Raw genomic sequence first — 19,925 nt, 5'->3', positions numbered from 1 at the left:
CCTCTTCCATTTACCATAACACTTAAAAGATTCAAGGTCAGTCCCAGAGTCTCACAGTTTTTAACTTGCAGCTGGAAATTCCCCTAGCCCAACTCTTGTAAAGCAACCGGTTTCAAAGACTTCCACTAGGGGGAAACAGTTTCTATTTGTAATAGTCAATAGTATCCTCTTTTAAACAATCCAAAATTAGTTTCAAATTAGTTTCAATTTTCAGTTACTTTTACTCCTTTTTAAAGCAGCCGGAGACAGTAGAAACAATATATTTCTCTTGTTTAACTAGCTGTCAATGAACGTTCTAAGCGCTGTCAATGAACATTCCAAAAGACGTCAGTCCTACTAGCAGCCCGTTTCCAGGGTCAGAGCGGCGGTGTTTTAAATCTCTTCGCTCTCTCCCACAGGCATACTCAATCCGCAACTTCCCCCTCTCTTCTCCTGCCTCCAAGAGGGGGTTTAATGTTCTTTACCGATGGAAATTTAATCTTTTACAAAAGGCTTTCCAGTACTCCAGCTTGCAACTTCATTGCCTCAGTCTATTTACAAAAGGGGAAGGCGGACTTCCTGTTTTGAACCTCCCCGTTACGGTACCAAATTAAACATTTAGAAATCCAATTCTTCCGCTTCAGCTCTACTCACAGGTAATTACTTTAAAGTCAAATTGTCCACAGGAAAAGGTCAGTGCTCTCCGGCAACAGCTATGCGGCTTCGCTCCGTGGAAAAAGCAGACGATTCGATGCACCGCGCCGCTCACCCCACGTCGCTCCGGAGCCCCCAAAACCGGGGTTCCCCGCGAGTGGAGGAGGCGCAAAAGGTGCCCGCCGAATCCCACGCTCACAGGCTTCCCCCGCCTGTGATTTTAACGGGTCTCCGCCTTCGCCATGGCGGCCAGACCCAGATTCCCACGGAGCAGATTCCTCCCGGTCAGAGGAATTCCGCCATTACCGGAGGCACCTCCCCAGAAGTTAAAACTTATAGAGAATCTTACTGTACTTTATCCATTACTTTATACCACACAGATACATATTTCTTATATATATATATTTTACCTCCCTACGAACTTATATTTATAAAATACAGGGATCAGTCTAATTCTGCCAAGATGTTTCCTTTTATTCCATAGTTTTCTAAATATTCTTTAAAGATTCCCCAATCTTTATAGACTTATAGGCTGCTGCTAGATGTCTATGGCTGAGAATATTGCCACAGCAGACTGCTGGACTGCAGGAACATTATAGTTCCCCAAGGGAACTGCTGCACAGTACAACAGAAGCCTCAGTTCTGGGACAAGGATAGCCAGTTATGAAGTATACCCCCCCTCCCCAAAAAATGCCACCAAAACAGAAGGCAAAAGAGGGCACTAATTCTCATACAATATAGCTCAGATGAGATTGCAGGGGGTTGGACTAGGTGATCTGAATGGTCCCTTCCAACTCTACAATTCTATGGTTCTATTTGTATAGAGATTTTTTTTTTATTTTTTTTTTATTGTCACTATAATTAGATGTAGCAGGAACTGCATCTCTGTTGAGAAAACACAGGGGCCCACTTTTTGTAGCTTCTGAAAAGAACTGAAAATGCTATTGCTTGAGCAAGTTTTTCCACCTGGATGAAAACATTTTCAGATCTCTGCCTTGGGTGTTGATTCGTATTGTTTTAAACCCTATTTTTAGTTGTTACACTGCATGGTTGTAAATCACATTGAAATTTATCTGAAAGGTGATTCATAAGCAAACCAAGTGAGGACTGTCCTCAGATAGCCCTTCAAAATAGAGGACTGGCCTTTGAAAAGTGGGACACATGGCCACCCTAGCATGGGCTCCCCAATGCTGCTGCTGCTCTCATTACCATATTCCCTAAATACTGCTGTATTTAGGGAACATGGAAGGTACAGCAGTGGAGACAGCTGGACCCCTTGCATCAAATCCTATATGGTGAACCCAAAGTTGGGAGAGATGTGGATGTGATTAGGGCTCAGCTGAAATTTCTCAGAAAATTATTTTCTAGCCATTTTGTTTCCTGACCCATTTTTTCAAATTAGTTGTAAGGGCAAAAAAGGGAAGGAGAGAAGGATACAATTGTGATCATTAACATCTAGGGTCACACTGTTTAATTGGTAAAAGGTAAAGGGACCCCTGACCATTAGGTCCAGTTGTGACCGACTCTGGGGTTGCGGTGCTCATCTCGCTTTATTGGCCGAAGCGTACAGCTTCTCGGTCATGTGGCCAGCATGACTAAGCCGCTTCTGGTGAACCAGAGCAGCGCACAGAAACACCGTTTACCTTCCCACTGAAGCGGTACCTATTTATCTACTTGCACTTTGACGTGCTTTTGAACTGCTAGGTTGGCAGGAGCAGGGACTGAGCAATGGGAGCTCACCCCGTCGTGGGGATTCAAACCACCGACCTTCTGATAGGCAAGCCCTAGGCTCTGTGGTTTAACCCACAGCGCCAACCGCGTCCCAGCGATGTTGGTCAATTAAATCAGGGTTGGGAAACTTTTTCAGTTCAAGGGACACGTTCCTTCATGGGTACTCTTCCAGGGTGATTTCTGTGGTGGGCAGTCTGAAAGGTAAAAAGTGGGTGAGGGCAGAGGGAAAAGTGGGTGAGGAAACAAGGAAACAAAATGTACAGGAAGCTACATTCTAACTAAGTGGAAGCCAAAGGTTTCTACAGACAGACACATCTTTCCATCCATGCAAGCAAGAATTCAAGGAGGTATTTCAACCAGGCAAAAGCTTTGGAGATTGGCATTCAGCAGAACCACTGGGGGGGGGTATGGCCTGGGAGAGGGGACGTGACCTGGAAGAATTGTGAGGGTCAGATGGAGAACATCTGTGCCTGAGGTTTTCCTCCCCTAAACTTTCCCTAAATCAAAGCTTTAGCTGATTGGCGGGTGCCAAGTTTAATTGCTGAAATCAAAATTTCATGGACAGATCTGTGAATTCAGATCACGTAAAAAAAGAAGAAGAAGCTATTTTGCACCTTTTGCGTAACTGACATTTAGAATAAAATACAAATTATGGCCCTTAGTTCTAACAACATGAATGGTAGCTGTAACATCTTCATTTGTACATATTTTCCTTCAAAAAGACACCCGTAAATATGTTTTGCCAGTTTGAACATTTAACCTTGCAGTCCTAATAGTCATGTGATATCTATTATTGTTGTTGCTGTTCTTGTTTTATTATACCTACTACGTTTGGACCAGCTGACTTATTCATTGTTGTTCTGTATCATAGTTTTTGCTTTGCTCAGATTATTCTTCAAGATCGTTTTAGAATATGCAGTAGAGCAAATATTTTCTTCCTATTTGTTCCTTCTTGTTTTTCTTTCTTTCTTTCTACATGCAAGAGCTTTAGCTTTTTAAAAACATGTCATGTTGAATGCAGCCATCAGAGTAAAAAATGTTTAGGGCACATCTGTTTAATTCTTCGTCTGTCAAACTCTGCGTCTATCATTACACTTGTCTCGATCTGGCATATAGCAAGATATTTCATAATGATGCAACATATTAAAGTTGTCTATTCTTTTGGCATTTATATTTCAAAAAACCTTTGTGGCATTTTCACTGTAATATTTATGAATGTTACTTTTTGTTTCCAGGCTAAATAGGAGATCTATGCTTCATAGTGTAAATAAGATGATACAAACCATCAGCTACACATACTGAATAAGAGAGATGAAGTTAGAATAGATGGTTGAAAAGAAGTTATTTTCCTTCAAGACTTAAACTTTTGTTCTGAAGATACAGTGATGACGACTTCTAACCCAAACACATTACAGTGGTACCTCAGGTTACATACACTTCAGGTTACATACGCTTCAGGTTACAGACTCTGCTAACCCAGAAATATTACCTTGGGTTAAGAACTTTGCTTCAGGATGAGAACAGAAATTGTGCTCCGGCAGTGCAGTGGCAGCAGGAGGCCCCATTAGCTAAAGTGGTGCTTCAGGTTAAGAACAGTTTCAGGTTAAGAACGGACCTCTGGAACAAATTAAGTACTTAACCCGAGGTACCACTGTACTCCAGTTTCTGGATCCTTCAGGCAAGCAGCATCAGGATGAGGTCACAATGGCCAGTCTCCTCCTTCAGGTCAGTCTCACTGTCATTAAAGCAGGCAGCAGGCAGCAGGCAGCAGCATCCTTCTGACTTAAACGGGTAGCAAGCAATGATAGGAGGAGTGCTAGCAGGCACTTGTCCCAGCTTTTACAGCTCTTTGATGCAGAGTGAGTACTCCAGAATGGTCTTGTATCAGTAGTAGCAGGGATAATGGAGACAGACAGTGAAATGTTGGCAGCAACCCAAACAACAACAGGTTGACAGCTTGCAGAGTCTTCCAGAGTTGGGCAGTTTGAGGGACACATTTGGCAAGCTGAAGTTAAGCAACAGAACAGCAGGCATTGACATGACCCCCCCCCAGCTTTTATTTTCAGTATGGTCCACAGGGGGAGCTTAGGAGGGGGCACCAGATGGTGGTAGATTGTGTTTGGAGCATCCTCATGAGGGAGAGGCAGGCATTGTCTGGTACCCAATATACCGCGGGGCTCAACCAGCTGAATTGTGTCATGTGTGTGTGAGAGAGAAGTGGAGATGAGGATCACGAGAGACCAGGTGGTGACTGGTAGGCACCGGAGCAGTACAATATGAGAAGAGAGACAATGAGGAGTGAGAGAGCAGCAGGGGACATTTGGTCAAAAAAAGCTGGAAGCAGGAAGTAAAAGTATGTGGACAGAAATGACATTCCTGACTTGGCAGGTTAGGAAACCTTCAGGAATGCCCGATGTTAGGTATTCCAGATCATTAGGAAGAAAAAGGGATAGGAAATGGAGAGTCAGACTGAGATGGAAAGAACCCTAAACATTTTGTGAATCTAACAGGAGAAGAATAAATAATAAAGAATAAATAAATTTTAGTTTCTCCTCTAACACGGTGAATCGTCAGTTCTGTTGCTACCCCTGATGGCGGCCTCATTTCCTGTCATGGTGTTTCCTGAGCCTCAGACAGAATGAGAGTACCCATTAACATTTGGGGGGGGGGAGCACTGACTACCGCTAAATTGTTACTGGTTGCATCTGGAATTTAGGAATGTCCCCTCACTAAGCAGTGTCTCTGTTGTCTCTGAATGAATTGTCTAAGTGGGTAGCAAAAGTGTCTACTGTTGAATTTGTGAGTGCTTGTGGCACTGTGTTCAAAGGATCACCACTGAGGGTTTTGAGTCATTTATCCATCACCACCATTTTGTTTTTGTCATAATGCAACAGAAGGCATAGTGTCCTGCACACACCCAGCCAAGGAAGACAAACAGCAGATAGTTAATACTTCATTGACAAAAACATGCACTTACAGCAGCCCCAAGCCACACTAGATATACATGCACACATGCTTCTAGCACCTACGTGGCCTGGGATCAACCACTAATCAACAAAGTCTCTGCAGTTCTCCGTGAAGCTCTACCTCAAAAATGTCACAGCAGGTTTCTTTTTAAAGCAAAAATTTAGGATTATGTTAGCAAGCAGAATGATCATAACACCTGTGCTGAGAATCCTGATGTTTGCAATCAACATACTCCCCTTGGAAGAATTTTTTAAATAAATGTATATTTTTAGTTCTATATATCTGGCGCACTTTCCTTTGACATAGGAGAAATCTAAAAAAAGTTTGTGATTTAAAGCACATGATAATTTGAATAGGAATTTTAATCCTTCCATATCACAAAAAAGCCCTTCTTCATTCAGTCCCCACACAAATTACATTGTACACCATGGTAGACAACCTTTTGGCAGGATCAATTTGCTTTGCTTGATTTCTGTGAAAAACAGCTTTAGACTTTGAAAGTAATTTTCAAAAAGGTGTTCATTGTTCAAAGTATATGACTATATCTAAAAAGGACTTGAAATGAAATGTGTTCAGATAATACATGAAGGAAACGTCAAAACACAACCAGCTTTGTTAGCCACCATAATTGAGAAGGTAAACAAGTTGTTGCTGATCTAAGATTTAAGCAACCCTTGAAGCCTTTGGTTATATTTCAGTATGGCAGTCTAGGTAGATGTTCTGTGCAATGTACCTGTGGAATTCTCATTGTGAGTCTATTATTTGTTGATGCCATATGTGACAAAAAAGTTGGTTTTGCTGGATAGGTTGGATCAACAAGTGTTTCTTTTTTTCCCTCCTGCCAGCAAATGATTAATGAATGACAGCCTCTGATGGGCCATGGTTCTAGGAAGGAGAGTTTAAAAGGAGATGATTTGAAGAGAGACAGGTAGTTGTGGAGGTTGAGAGGGTTGGTTGAGGTGGGTTGGAATTGAGGTTGGAGAGGTTGTGACATAGGTAGGGAGACAGGCTGAGGTATAAAGAGTGAATGGGAGAAAGACTTGGTTCTGGAAAAAACAACTTCCACTCGGAACGTATTGTGAAGGACAAAGTGTGGTGTCCTGTAGGAGGAATAGACCGGAATTTTACTGGGAGGCAGTGGTTGAGCCAGGAAAAGTAGGAGCTGGAAAGGAACAGCCTACTTGGGGCTCAAATCTAGTCTGGAGGGGAGAGACTATTTCTTCTAAGGAAAAGAAGAAACTCCCAGACCCAGTGAAGGGAGGGGGTGTGGAGAACCCATTGGTCTATTACTTAAAGTAACTCAGGGGCAGGATTGTTAAAGAGGGTGGATAACTGAAAGAAAGTATCACCGTATAAAGAAACCAAACCTATAATGCAAAAACAACTGAGGACAAATTAAACTTAAATAGCACTATATTCCTGAAGTAACCTAAGTTTAATCCATTTGTGTTTGTGGCGTTTGCCCTCCTAGGTGTGTGACATCATACTGGGTTCATAAGGAAAGGGTTAACTGATTGTAAAATGGCTAACCAATGGGAACCCAAGGGGCAGGGTTAACTGTGTATAAGGTTTAATCACAGAGGTTTTTTGGGGGGAGAGAGTTAGAGGTAGGGTGGTTGAGAAGACAGTCTGGTGTTAGAAGAGACAGAGAAGATAAGTCTGTGGGTTGGGCTAGTCTGGTGTGAGAGAGTGAGAGAATTTGTTAAGAGGAGTCAGTCAAACAGTTGAGATAATCAGTCAGAAGGTATTAGGAAGGTATAGGCCGGTAAAGATACTGATAGGAATATTATCTGAGAAACCATAAACTTGTTAATGTTTGTAAAATAAACTTGGTTTTTTGGTTCACTTTTAACAACTGTCTGAACTCAGTGTCTTACCAGAGAGTAATGGGTTGGTGGCAGCGGGAAAGCGAGCACAGTGGTGGCACAGGGATCAATAGACCGTTAAACGTCCGGGGACCCTGTGTGATCGCCACAGTGTTATATACTGTCTTGCTTTAAATAAATCTTTATTGTTTATTTAAAGAAAACCTATCTGAGACTCCAACTTACTAAATATCCCCTCATAAAGGTCTCCTGCAGGATCATCTGGGCTAGAATTTTAAGAGGAAAGGAAAAGAAACCTTCAGGTAAAGGGTTGTTCAGTGAGGTGGGGGCAATTTATCTAAGTGAGAGCAGGCCCAACGGCGTGAGTGGAAAAAGTACCGTCGCTCCCATGTCTCACCATACAATCACTGAAGTTGTATTACTGGTCTTCACATTTTCATTTTTCAGTGGATAAATATATAGAGGTCTATTGTGGCAGTCATCTTATAACTTTATAAATGTCATATTAGGAAATGGGAAGGACCATTGCTCAGGGGTGGAACTAGCAAGAAACTAATGAAGCTTAAACTTCAGGGCCCCCAATCCTGAAGATGCCCCAAACAACTTTAGTCCCCATTGTTAAAACTTTTTTGAATCTACTAGATCCAGTTTGAGTTGTAAAATTCAAATTGATTTTTTTTCCAGTGTATATTTCAACAGTCCCAAAATTTGAGAGTCAGTAGTGGTGATCTGTCATGAAACAACCCCACTGAAGAAGATAAACGTGGTTAGCTTCTTTCTTCTTCTTGCTGGTTGTGAAAGGGTTCCCATAACAGCTTCAGGGCCTCCAAAATGTAGGTCCACGTAGTCAGTGGACATATTCATATTCATATTCAGTGACAATTGTCTTCACTATGGACTAGAGTCTTACTGAGACAAGGACTCTGTGTACACTGAATGTATGAGGGGAGGTGGAATTTATGTGTAGAGGCTCTCTGCGTGATAGCAGATTCTGCTTTTTGCAGGGCTTCTAGTCCCAGAAACTTGTGTAGAGCTTTTGTATGTACAAGATGTATATTTGGAGGCTGTGCTGAGAGGTTTGGTTGTACATGACGAGGTTGGAAGCAAGCCAGTGGCTGTGATCCAACCTCTCCAGTTTCTCAGGGTGTAAGGGATCACTGTCTACATAATGCTTAGTTAAGACAGTTATATTTGTCAGGGAATGGTAAACAAAAAAACTGCTGAAGTAACTAAACACTAAGAAAGGGATTCTGTGGATAACATGTTCTTTTAAAAATGCAATTAAAATATATTTACCACAACTGACTTCTCACCCCATGAGCAGAGAAACGATAAAGAAAGATAATGTGCCTGTATTTCAAAAAGGATATATTGACTTTTTAACTGAGGGAAAAAATAGATGCTTTGGAATTGTGGCACTGCAGGTTGAATATGATGATAATAAATATCCTGGAAAATTCTGAAGGCAGAAATGCTGACACTATTGCAAGCAAATCTACTTAAAGAATTATTAAGCACAAGAAAATCTTCCCTCCAGAGCATCAGAGAGGAAACTGCATCAGGTCTTAATGGGACCATCTAATCCCAGAGTCTGACCCTGGCTGCCTTCTCAGCAAAATATCTGGACAAATAGATTAATTTATGAAAAGTCAGGGAAAGTTGTGAAATGTGTTAGAATCAAACAAAGATTTATTTCTCTCAAGACTTTTTACTTCAGTCTTTTGAACAGATGACAGATCTGTAGAGAGATAAAACCTCAGCTCTGTCAGCTAACTATAAACCGTGCATTAATCAAACATCAATGGAAGCAATGGAAACATTTTTCTTTCACCGCTTCCAAATGTTTTGCTTTTACTAAAAGCATTAGGGCAATAAGAGAGCAGTCCTACTATACATGTTGACTCAGAGGTAAATCCCACAGAGTTTAATAAAACTTATTTCCTTATAAATGGGGGTGGCCAGTGGGCAAAGGCACTGTTGCAGACCTGGCCTCCCAGCAACAGGGTCACTACTGCCCACCAGAACAAAACTTGGCAACAATGACATCAGAGTGGTTCAGACACATTGGTGGAGCCAATTCTGCCCTCCTGCCAATGTACCCAAACAACCTCACCTGTGACCTTCCCCAACCTCTCAGCATCCTGGTATTTGTCGGCAGTGTACAGAAAGGCCAGGTATGTAAAAGTATGTTTAGGATTGCAGCCAAATCATCAAATGTTTAACTGTATAATGAATTTGATACAGTTTCCCCCCACCCGAGTGAATCCCCACAACAAATTAAAATTGTACAATGGATGCACCGCAGTGCTATTTTTCTAGAAGAAATGCTGGAACTCACCATGAACACCTCCCTTGTTCTCTTATATTGGCAATAGTGTCCACCTGAGAGGTGCTGGAACTTGGAAGTTCTGGATGGCAAGTTCCCTGCCCTGCTTCTCTCCACCTGGCTTGGGGCGGGGCCTGACAGGCTCCATAAAGTGCTGCTGCTGCTGCTGCTGCTGCTGGGCAGAGGGCTCCTTTTTGTTTTTTTAATTGTTTTTATTTTTTATCTATGTCATTTTAAATTGTGATTGATATTAATGATGTATTCTTAGCTTTAGATTTCATGATTTATGTGGAAATTGTTTTCCATTTGGTTGTGTAATTTTTGATGTGTTTTATTTATTGCATTTTTTTTGTTATGTTACATAGTGCCTAGGGAACAACTTGCACCTTAATATCAGCAAGACAAAGGAGATGGTGTTGGAGGAAGAGAGGAGAACTAGCCCCGCTGTACACTGGGGAGGGCTGTGTGGAGAGAGTCTCTTCCTTTAAATTCCTAGGAGTTTATCCCAGTGAATACCTTACTTGGAAAATAAATACAACCCATGTGGTTAAGAAAGCCCAACAGAGACTCCATCTCCTCAGAGTATTGCGAAAGAACAATGTCAATCAACATTTGATTATCTCCTCCTACCGGTCAACAATAGAAAGTGTCCTTTCCTACTGCATCACGGTGTGGTACGCTGGCTTGACATCAACTGACAGGAAGTGCCTACAGAGGGTGGTGAATACAGCACATGATATTATGGGCTGTCCCGTGAATCCGCTGGATGAAATAGCGGAAGGGAAATTCTCAGGGATGATTCACACCCTGGCCAGCACTTTCTTGATCTCCTGCCCTCAGGCAGAAGATATAGAAGCATGATTAGTCACACCAATAGGGTAAAGAACAGCTTCTATCTGTGGGCTGTTAGGCTTCTGAATGAAAAGATAACAACAGGGCAACTGACTTTCGGGTTTGGTGGGTGTGCATCAGTAAACGAGGGGAATTAAGACTAAGAGAGCCGAGTGGGGGGTGCTCGTGTAATCTCACTGTATACAAGTTGTACAAGTGACAATAAAGTATTTCAATTTCAATTATGTAAATCTTGTCATGTTGGAAGCCGCCTTGAGCATTGTTTTAACTATGGAAAGGCAGCATACAAATAAAATGATGATGATGATGATGATGATATGTAATATCTCTTAGAACGAGTGGCCCAAAATGCTTCAAGATGGTGGTGGTTCTCAAGTTGTGGGCTGGGCTCCTCTTTAAAAGTGCAGAGGGCTTGATTGGAGGGCACCCGGTCCCCAGGAGGAATAGGATTCTGGGAGAAGCCTGTGGCTTCTCAGAATCCAAGACCTAGGTGTGTTAATGCTCTTTATGAAGTGATTCACATTGGATTAGGGGAGATCATCATTCCTCACTCGCTCCATCATACAAGTTTGATTTGGGGAAGAGCTGCTGCTTTGTTCTCATGTTATTTCCTTGCATATGGTTTTATAAGAGATGAGAGATGGCTTGTTGTCTTCCACTTTGTAATGCTAGTGTTGGATTAGCGCCCACACACATCAGCAAATAGCAATGAACGCTGCACATTATGGTGTGGAACAGATGTTTTAGAAGTGTGTGGTGAGGGAGAGGTAAAAATAAGTTTAGGAGATCAGGCTTGGTTCAAGAGATACTGTTTTAAGAGGCACTCCGTAAGTCGTTCTCCAAAAGAATGTTCTTGCAACTTAATTGTTTCCAAGAGCGCATGCTGTGCCATTTTAAGTGTTTTCCCATTTTGCATGGGAAGATGAGCTGGTACAGAATTAGTCACAAGGGGGGAAAGAAGTTGTAAGCCCTTTATTGACATTGATAAAGAAGGGCTTCCCACCCTCAATTCAGGCATGGGACCTCCAGAACACAAAGTGCCTTATTACATTCTAGTCCAATCAAAGCCTTGCCAGTGCACTACTGATAGGAGTATGAGAGCCCTAAAGTGGAAGGGAGAAATACAGGAAAAATTGAGAAAGACACTGTAAGAACAAGGCATTTAGTGGACAGTCATTAAACTTAGGAACTCATATTCAAAGATCCAAAGGAACCCCCCTCGCTGTACAGTTATTTCTTATTTTCTTCTCTGCACACAGCATTCACAGTGAGAAAATCAAGCCTATTCATTCTTATATATCCCCTTTCATATATATTGAGAAAACATAAGAACAGTCTTTTTAAAGAAGTAATTTTTCTTCTGTTCAGCAAGAAAGCGTTTTCATTATGTTGTTTGGTACCATTTTCCCTTGCATCTGTCTGGCTTATCTAGCTCTCCTGTCTCCTTCACCTTCTTATATCAGTCCTACATTGCACTGTTTCATCCAGTGTTCCCATTCTTCTTTCCTCACTAGATTTAACCAAATAATTGCCAGCTCAAATTGGCTGCTGTCCATGTATGTATTCTACCTATTTTTATAGTAAGCTGCACTATCAGGTTTGTTAATCTCTAATTTTCTGCCTCGTTCCTGTTCCCCCCATCTTCTTGAAATTGCAGTTTTGTTGTAGTACACTGCAGCTCTAGGTTATGGGTCTTGGGTGTTCATGTGGAATCATATACGTGTATAGACAAGGCAGGGCTGTCTTAAGCATATGCAGTGCCGGGGTGCAAAAATCCACCTGTCGCCCCCCCCCCCCGCCTCCTGGACAGAGCTGCTGCGGCCAGAGCTCAGTCAGATGCCGGGTGTTGGCGACAGAGAGGGGGTAAAATAAAATGGCCAGGGACTCCACTGAGTCGATTTCTTTGTTGCCTGCATTGCCCTCCTTGCTCACATGTTGCCCTCCGTCTCCAGCAAGGTTCCTAAAATTTGGGAGACAGAGAAAGGGAAGGAGGAAAGTTAAGGCTAGTGGCCACTGGGCACCCATGGCAAGCCTCTGTGAGCAGCTCGCTAAAGCCCGTCCAGGGACCCAGAGCACCCCTTCAGTTTGGTCCCGTGGTGCCACGGCACCTTAAGACTTTGACGACGACTCTGCCGTCAGATGCTGGACAGGAGGGCAGGGGGTTGGAGTGGAGAGCTGCCAGCAGCAGAAGGGCCCGCCACAGCACTCCAACTGACGGACAGGCTCTTCCCTGGACTCAACTCTCGGGCCCGGACTCTCAGCCTGGCACCCCTGAGAGCCCGGCACCCGGGTGCCCCGCACCCCTAGCACCTATGGGTAAGACGGCCTTTAGACAAGGGCCTGTAGTAGCAGAAATATTGACTCTGCTGAGCTAGATCACCCTCCTTTCTGGAATTAATCATCAACTAAGAGGTAGAGCTGGTCCAATAGCTTTAGACTTGGCCTGCTTAATGTCTACAAAAAGGCTGTATCCATCCACTGGAATAAACACCAAAGTCCTAGGAATTCTTGCACTCCTGATTTTTTTACATTGCTTTTGCCCTTGAAGACAATATTGTTTTGTACAGTAAGAGGTTGGATAGCTTCACAGCGGATGAAATTGCAGTTTCTAATCATAATAAAAACAGCATATATTCCACAATCCTTATCTTATATTGATGCTACTAGGTAGTTCCCAGGCTCATCTTGATAGTGTGGCTTTTCAATATTCTTAGGTTGGTGTCAGAAAATATATTACACAGTATATAAAGTATTAAATGTCACACATGCTGGATGTGATAAAAGACTGTTTCAATTGTATTATCTGCCTATCCAAATTACTGGTAGAAACCTGATTGCTTTGAATGTTTATGGCTACTGAAAATGTATTTAATAAAACAGCCATTTTGATTTAAGACTGGTTTCCTGTAAAAATTTATTTGTGAAACCATGAGAGGGGGGGAAATCATGGTAATCAAAATTGTACCTGAACTACGTTGTACCCGATAGAAAAAGGGTATCATGCATGTACAGTAGAGTGGCTAGATGCAACCTTTGATAGTCATGCAGAAGAGGGCATTTCAGCAACTGGCATGCCAAACTATTCCAGATGAATCTCATTTCTTTTTTGAAAGTGTTGCAAGCTTCTGGATCAGGGAATGCTGTGGATATAGTATATCTTGATTTCAGTAAGGCTTTTGACAAATTCCCCCTTGATATTCTTATGCAGAAGCTGGTAAAAGGTAGCTGGGTGAGGTAACTGTTAGGTGGATTTTTACCTGGTTGACTGATCGAACCCAAAGAGTGCTCACTAATGGTCCCTTGTCAGCCTGGAATAAAGTTACAAGTGTACAAGTGGGGTGCCACAGAGCTCTGTCCTGGGCCCGTTGTTGTTCAAATGACTTGAATGAAGGAATTGAGGGGATCAAATTTTCAGATGAAACCAAACTGGGAGGGGTAGCTAATGCCACAGAACAGAGAATTAGAATTCAAGATGACTGTAATAGATTGGAGAACAAGATGAGCTTCAATAGAGACAAATATAAGTTCTGTACTTAGTCAGGAAGAACCAGCAGCACAAATATAAGACTGCCCGCAGTAACTGTGAAAAAGATCTAGGGGTCTTAGTAGACCACAAGCTTAACATGCTTTATAATGCTATTCTAGGCTTCATCAATAGAAAGGAAATAATAGCATTGTTCTTTTCTGTCTTGGTCAGACCACATCTGGGGTACTGTCTCCAGTTCTGGGCACCACAATTTAAGAAGGATATTGGCAAGCTGGAATGTGTGTAGTGGAGGGTGACCAAGATGAACAAGGGTCTGGAAACCAAGCCTTTTGAGGAACAGTTGAGGGAGCTGGGTATGTTTAGCCTCAAAAAGAAGGGATTGAGAGGAGATATGGTAGCCATCTTCAAATATCTTAAGGGCTGTCACTTGGAAGATGGAGCAAGCTTGTTTCTCTTGCTCTGGAGGGTAGGACTCAAATCATTGGATTCAAGTTACAAGAAAGGAGATTCTGACTAAACACTAGGGAGCCCCTTCTCTAGATTTGTTGTGGTTGTTGACGTTGTTGTTGTTAGATTCATTACAGAGGCACTGGTGGCTGTTTCATATTGGATTCATTTAGTTTGTTTGTGGATTTTCTCTTTAACATGTTGTGCACTTCATTGTTATGATTATGCTATAGCCCCCCCCCCCCCATAATTATGTATTGTATTATGCTGTGATGCCATGGATTTAGGAATAAAATTTGGCTGTAAAAGTGCTTCATAATTCCCATAGAGTTATTTGTGTTTGGCAAGGGTGGATTATATAGGCCCACGGTAATAACGAGTTTCTAACCTTCTAACGTAAAATAAAATTATTGTAAAATAAATTAAAAGCTTGTTAGCAGTACAACAGAGGAAGGGAAATCACCACAAAGATGTTCATAAATCAGTTCCAGAAAATCATTACAGGTAACATGTACCAACATCTCAAAGAAACTCAAAGCAAAGAAAGTATATAAACAATGTGGTTTGATGTCTGCAGGGTTCTTTACATCTGGGAAGGTGATTACTTGCTAATAGGAACAAGTTGTTGATGTTTCCTCAGTAGAACCAAATGATTGGAGATTGTTTCCTGACAGAGCAGGGTGTCCTGCAGGTTTACCTGCAGGGTAAGGTCTGTGATGAATATGTGAGGAAAAAAGGACAATGGTCAGTTTTAAGTTTGTAGAGAGTTTAGAAGTACTGTATTTTTTGCTCCATAAGACTCACTTTTTCCCTCCTAAAAAGTATGGGGAAATGTGTTTGCGTCTTATGGAGTGAATGCAGGCTGCACAGCTATCCCAGAAGCCAGAACAGTAAGAGGGATCACTGCTTTCGTTGCACAGTGATCTCTCTTGTTGTTCTGGCTTCTGAGATTCAGAATATTTTTTTTCTTGTTTTCCTCCTCCAAAAACTAGGTGCGTCTTATGGTCTGGTGCGTCTTATAGGGCGAAAAATACGGTAGGTAGCATAGAGTGCCATGAACTGGAAGAATCTTTGAATGAATGTTCTCTCTCATATAAGATCAGGAGGGTGGGAGGGAGTTTCATTTGTTGTTATTATTCTGTAATTCTGTTTAAGTTCGAAAAATCAATAAAACAGGGGTGGCTGACTCCCAAGAGACTGAGATCTATTCACAGTTGAAAACTGGCAGTGATCTACCCCAGGTCAAAGTTGTTGAGCTTTTTGGGGGGAAGCCAAAGTGGTTGAGCTTCTTTGGGGGGAGCCTGCAATAAAATATGTTCTTAAAGAAGAAGTATTTCCAATCTGATCTAGCCTGCTTGCTTCAAAGAGGGTCTATCTGTATTTGTGTCGTTTTCTAAAAAGTCACATCCAATTTTTACCACACCTTTTTTTTTACAGGAGGAAAGGGGCATTTCAGCATTTTTTTGTGGGGAACAAAACTGTTCAAAGGGTTTGTGGGGCCTTACCAGCAGCAGTGTTTTGTTTTGTGTTCTGTTTTCCCACTTTCATTTTTTCTGCTGGTACCAAGAGAAAGCCCCTTCCTAGGAAGCCTTCAAACATGTTTTCTCTTGTGGAAATTGGTGCCCTTTCAGGAACACCAGCACCTAATTTCGAGCTGAAAATTCTCCATGGAAAACTTTTGGCTCAACTTGAAAAAGCACCCTCCAGCACTTTATTATCAAAAGGAATCTAAATTATATAGCACTGCCCCTAGACTTCACCTCTGGGGGAAATGGCAAACACTTACTAATGGAATCATAAATTGTCACCAATATACTTTGATTAATGAAGATCTGACTCTCTTCCAGTGTTTTAAGATATTGTATTTGACCTTTATAAAGAACAACTGGTTTAAATATGAAAAGCTACCACCGGTAACCAATGCCACCTGCCCATTTGCTGGTGAAATATACCTCAGTTCTTGGTAGCAAACTTTTTTTTCTGCTCTCATTATCTGACTTAGCTGTGAGGGAGTTTCTATGGTCCAAATTAAATAAAACTTCTATATAAAAACGTTTGTTATTTTTCATTAGATGTTTGTATAACCAAACTTTGCAAGTTCATTACAAGATGCAGACTTGGCAATAAGATGCTACATTGTCGTGAGATGTTCTCTTGCTTACTAAAAAACAAAAAGAAACGTGCCAGATTACTATGCCTCCAGAGCTCTTATTCGTGTGGGATTATTTCTTACTGGCCTTCCTGACCTGTAAAAATGCAGAAACTGCAGTTAGGTCATTTGCTTAAGTACAGTGAATCAGTGGGGCAATTGGAGGGAACTCTGGATGAACGAATTGAAATTTTGAGTGAAGGATGCCCCCAGAGCCAAAAAGGGGTATGCAAAATCTTTTTGATGAGCTTCTATCCCCATGGCCTTGAATGCTAGCAGAGGCTCTTTTCGTTCTTCAACTCATTTTCAGGAGGTTATGACCCTTCCATATAGTTTCTCTGTACTTTTTATCCCTTTCTCTCTCCACAATGGCCAAAACATAATGACTACATAAAAATGTATCCTTCAGCTCAATAATAAGTTCTTCCAGTAGTAATCAAAGGTCATAGGCAAAACCTTTTGAGAACCTGACCATTTTGGCTTCTGAAATATTCATCTCAAAAATATTGTGCCTCATTCTTAAATGTAAGTGGAGTCTAGCCTCTGCCTATCCTGCTAATATCTATGAAAATCTTTGCTAAATTGCTTGATACAGAGAGGTCACTGAATGCACATGAATGCACATTTTTTCCTTTGGGGTTTTTTGGGGTGTGGGATTTACTTTGATTATATATACAAATATTTTCTGCATTTAAAAAAACTGCATTAGTGTAATTTTATACTTGCCCCAGTTCTCTGAGTGGTAAGAGGTTAGTGCTGTGCTTAGATGTGTTTGCATTCCTTTGAAGGAGGTCACTGAAAGCTTACTGGCATTTTGTAATATTTGCATTTAATTGCAGCTGCTCAGGTTGAGCACAGCTCAGCACACAGCTAAGCACCCTGACAACAAAAGTCTACAGCTCCCATCTCCGACCTTCAGGAGAGACAGCTAAAACCCTAAGACAGGCACAGAGCCCAAGCTCTCGCTCCAAAAGTCTGCTGCAGCTTGTCATTTGTTTCCTTTGCAGAGACCTAGATCACCAAGAACTAGATTAGATCTTCCATATGGCTAGGTGGGTGGGTGAGAGAATAAGGGCCTGCCATTTTGCCAAAATGTCTCTCACCTTCCAAAGAAATTGTCAGCTATGTTCTAATAATTATGCTGGCTATTTAGTTGTAATTTCCTCAACAAAGAAGATAATTATCTACTGCCAACACCATTAAAGCAGTCCCTACAGTTTTTTCTGGCTCCTTTAACACTCTCTTCCCCCATTCTTAAAGGTAAAGGGACCCCTGACCATTAGGTCCAGTCGTGGCCGACTCTGGGGTTGTGGCACTCATCTCGCTTTATTGGCCAAGGGAGCCGGTGTACAGCTTCCGGGTCATGTGGCCAGCATGACTAAGCTGCTTCTGGTGAACCAGAGCAGTGCACGGAAATGCCGTTTACCTTCCCACCAGAGCAGTACCTATTTATCTACTTGCACTTTGACGTGCTTTTGAACTGCTAGGTTGGCAGGGGCAGGGACCGAGCAACAGGAGCTCACCCCGTTGCGGGGATTCAAACCGCCGACCTTCTGATCGGCAAGTCCTAGTCTCTGTGGTTTAACCCACAGTGCCACCCGCGTTCCTCTCCCCCCATTCTTACTGTGATATTAAAGTGCAGACAGTCCCTGGGTACTGGACACAGTAGTGATGCAAAAACATTAGTTAACACCACCATCACCTTTTTGATGCTCCAGTTTGTTAATTGTCCAAATACCTATGTTTGTTTGCTCTTGCTATTAAGAGAGGAACCTTTTTACCTTGTGCAAGTGAGTCAGGAGGAGCGTTCTATAAATAGATTGTCTGGAGGAGACTATGACCTATTTATTGAGCATTCATCCTGATTTGCTTGCACAAAGCAATTGCAGACATTAGCTTATGTCCATTCTTTATTAGGCATTTATTCGGATTTGTTGGGGAGAGCTTATATGAAAATGACTGTTCACCTTATTTGCTCCTGCAGTGTTTTCCTGATAATTGTTCACCCCATACATTTCTGCACATCTCCCTGTGACTTCCCTAACCGCAAAGTCATTTTAAAAAGAATTAGATTTGTTGCACTAGGCAGATGGAGGGCTCATCTAGACTTCCTTTTGTGCTACACTTTCAAGGCACAAGTCCATGCTTGAAATTGTTTTTGTTTTCGTCCCAGTATTTTCCCAGGGAAAACTACTATTTTATTGCTAAATCAGAGCAAATAGCAATCCATGGAAAACCCAATTGATTGCTCCAATTCAGTGGCAAAACATGTATTTTCCTAGTGCCAGCTATACCTGCTGAACAGCAGTTTGAAGGGGGAGAAGGTAGAGTGACTCCACATGCAGCCAATCAGCCTTCAAGGATTCAGAGGAGAAGGTGCTGATGAGTACCAGTAGGCTTTAGCCTTCTTAAGCAGAGCTTCCAGTGGCAGTCAGATGATGGAAACAACAGTTGTAGTTCTTGGCCCTACCTTGCTGCTTCCTGCTCGTCTTCACCCCATGATCATTGGATTCCCTGACCCCTGGACCATCTGACCAGGCAGATTGGTGTTCACCTGACCATAGAACTGGACCCGACTTCGGATGCTGACTCTGCCTCCACGCAAGTACACATCAGAGACTTTTCTGGCTGGCTGGCCTCCCATTCCACTGAGCTCTGAACGTTGCAGACCTGCAATGAAACTATGACACACAGGGAAAACGCTGGGACAAAAAACAAAATGCTCAGACACAGAGCTTTAAATTCCAGACTTGTGTGTTGGAACCTTGATGCAAAAGGAAGTCTAGATGAGCTCAGGGCACTTTAATCCACTCTAATTGCGCAAACCTAAATTCCTAGTATACACTTGAATCCCTTCCACAAAATGCTGATCATTTGGAGGCAACCAGTGTAAGTCAGGCATTATTGCTAGAATAATCACAGCACTTATTGTGGATGACTAATTATCTAGGGATCGAATGTTTCTGCAGCTTTCCTGATTTTGGCTCAGTTTACTTCCCTGGATATTTATTTATTTATTAGTGATGAATGACAGGCAGACACAGTATGTTGTTACGTGATACCCATTGAAATGACACAATAAATGAGGTGATCTGTGCGCTTACAGCATGTGTGGGATGGGGAGGCAGAGAATGCCTTTCTTTTGCTGTGAGAAGTGAGCTTCTGACTGCAGGTTTTCCAGAGACATTATAAGTAGCCTGTTTTGGCATTTGTTTTGCTTTCCTGCTCCGGAGAATTTTAAGTCAGTGCTTCAAGCAGAATTATTTCTCGACATTATTAACTAATAATTCACACATACAAAAGGTCTTTGGAGGAGAGGTTGTTGTGCATTTTGAGTTTTTTATTTCTCGTGTGTATCAGTCATTCAACCTAACATTTTTGCTACTGAAAATATTCTTAAAAATTTAACAGAGAAGGTATAGTAAGGAATACAAATATTTAGGAGTTTTGCTATGAAGATGGGGTGATTTTGCCTCCAGGAGATGAGGAAGGATATCACCTTTAATT

At 42.0% G+C, this 19,925-nt stretch overlaps 1 protein-coding gene across 3 annotated transcripts in view; it reads left to right on the top strand.

The window, feature by feature from the left end:
* The window catches only part of NRG3 (neuregulin 3), a 611,141-nt gene that overhangs the window by 343,306 nt on the left and 247,910 nt on the right, over window positions 1–19,925 (top strand). The window lies entirely within an intron of this gene.

The sequence above is a fragment of the Podarcis pityusensis genome, assembly GCF_964106645.2.
Source record: "Podarcis pityusensis genome assembly, chromosome: 5".
Classification (NCBI taxonomy): Eukaryota; Metazoa; Chordata; class Lepidosauria; order Squamata; family Lacertidae; genus Podarcis; species Podarcis pityusensis.
The sequence above is the reverse complement of the archived record's forward strand: the minus strand, read 5'-3'. Positions and strand labels throughout refer to the sequence as shown.